The sequence below is a fragment of the Carlito syrichta genome, unplaced genomic scaffold (assembly GCF_000164805.1).
Source record: "Carlito syrichta isolate Samal-C Ts95f unplaced genomic scaffold, Tarsius_syrichta-2.0.1 Scaffold90626, whole genome shotgun sequence".
NCBI lineage: Eukaryota > Metazoa > Chordata > Mammalia > Primates > Tarsiidae > Carlito > Carlito syrichta.
Genome location: NW_007034722.1, coordinates 222,730 through 224,810, shown reverse-complemented (window position 1 = coordinate 224,810; position 2,081 = coordinate 222,730). Strand labels below are relative to the sequence as shown.

Below are 2,081 nucleotides of genomic sequence, written 5' to 3'. Positions count from 1 at the left end.
CCCCGGGCGGAGAGCGCCGAGGCCTCCGCAGACGGCGAAGCCGCTCGAACCCCGCATTTACTCGGACCTCACCGTGTCGCTCCCCTCCCGCGAAGGCCGGCCTTACGTGGAGCCGGCCTGGCCCGCAGGCGTCGTCGCCAACACGCTCAAAAGAGGAAGCACCTTAGCCAGCCGCCGAAGAGGACCCCTCCAGCAGGACGCCGCCGCCTCAACAGCGAGCCACTTCCGCTCTGGAATCCGCGGCTCCGCCCCCGGCGCATTCCTATTGGCCGTCTCCGCGCCGACTTCGGCGGTCTGCCGGTCGAGGCGGCATACTTTCAATCTTATTGGATAAGACAACTATCTATCACCGCTTTGAAACGCGCCTCTTTCCGGCCCACCCACGCTCGTGTCCGGGAGCACCCACCTTCCGGGAGGGCCGCCCGACGCCGCTCCGTCGGCAAGGCCTCTCGGGAGTTGTGGTCTGAGGACTAGCCGAGCCCCTGGCCAGCGGCGGCCGCTGACCGTCCCAACGCCCCCCGGGCCGTCCCGCTCGTAGTCTCCGGAGCCGGGCGGGCCGGAGCCTACCCGGCCGCCGAGACCCTGGCCGGCCATTCCGCGTTGCTCTCTGGGCCTCAGTTTCCTCGCCCATTCATGAGGTCTTCGCGAGCGAAGGACCCGGGGCTGGGGTCTCTGGCTGTCAGCCGGAAGCCCGCCTGGCCCTGCTTCAGCACCCGCTCGTGCCTGGCCCTGGGCCGCTTTTCCAGACTGGGCGTGGAGACCGGAAGGAAGCACAGCGTGCCCCTTCGGTGGTAGCGCCTGAGACCCTTCGCCACCATGTCTGGGAGGGTCCCGGAAGAGGCGGCCTTGGAACTGAGAACCGAAGGACTGGAAGAGAAGAGGAGAGAGTTCTAGCGGGAGAGCCGGGTGTCCCAGAGCCTGTGGCGGGGAAGGCGGCGAGGCTGGGAAGCGGCCGGGACGGGGGAGGCAACAGTCGGATCTTGGAGGGCCTGGATGGCCGGGGACAGACAAACCTGGACTATCCCGGGGGCAGCGGGTGTCAGGAAAGCAAGCGGCGCCTGGGAAGGTTGCATTCTCCAGTCCTGGGACAGGGGCCACAGTGCAGGCAGAGGCCTGGAGCCTTCAGGGCCTCTGGTGCCGCTCCCTGGAGCCCTCCCTGGCTGAGTTTTGAAACTGGCCCGACTTCTCCAGAGAATGGATGGTTACAGTTCTTTTCTGAATAAACACAGAAATTGACCCTCCCAGTTTTAAAGCTTAAAACGTGTATTTGTCTTCTCTGAATCCCTCCTTCAGGAAATCAACCCTCTGGCTTAGAGTATCCAGGAACTGAATCTCACCAGATCATATCAAAACAATGACATATCAGACCCCACCTGTTGACCAATTAATTCCTCTTCCTCACCCCTTCTTGTCTACGCAATTGACCACCCGTGACTGACAGCCCACCCTGCATCTATCTGGTTGTCAGAGATATGAGAAGACAGACCATCACCAGGGAGCCAGCACTCTGTTACCTCACTCAAGAATGCTTGCCTGCTCCCCCAAAGGAAAGTCTTATAAGCCCCCCAGTCCTAAACATTTGGGGCCATACTCTTCTTAGCCCCTGGCCCCTTCTCTCCCTCAAGAAATGAATACACTCTTTTCTAATCTACTTTCTGAATAAACTATTTTCCTAATCTACCTTCTGTGCAATTCTTTGCACATCTGTGGCACCGACTCAGCTCAGTGACCTAACGCGTCCTATCCCCGCCCCCCTATTCCTAATCATCATATCCTTTTCTTGCCCCTCCCCAATTCCTGTTCTCTGCATTCTTGCCCCCCGCCCCATAAGCTCCCTACCTCGGTAGGATGGAGAGACAGAATGGATACGAGACAATCTCCCTTCTCTTTGGCTGGTATCACCCAAATAAAAAACTTTTCCTTGCCTGAGCTCGGAGGTTCAAGACCAGCCTGGACAACTTAGCTAGCCCTGGTCTCTATAATAAATCACAAAAACTAGCCAGGCGAGGTGGTGAGCATCTATAGTTCCAGCTACTGGGAAGGCTGAGGCGGGAGGAAAGCCTACGCCCAGCAGGTCGAGG

General features: G+C 59.3%; 1 protein-coding gene across 1 annotated transcript in view; it reads right to left on the bottom strand.

Moving 5' to 3' along the window:
- The window catches only part of RNF4 (ring finger protein 4), a 43,866-nt gene extending 43,660 nt beyond the window's left edge, over positions 1-206 (bottom strand). The window contains exon 1 of the mRNA XM_008058980.1: positions 73-206. The gene's annotated coding sequence lies outside the window, so the exon portion shown is untranslated. The remainder of the gene's footprint in view (positions 1-72) is intronic.
- Positions 207-2,081: the final 1,875 nt, after the last annotated feature.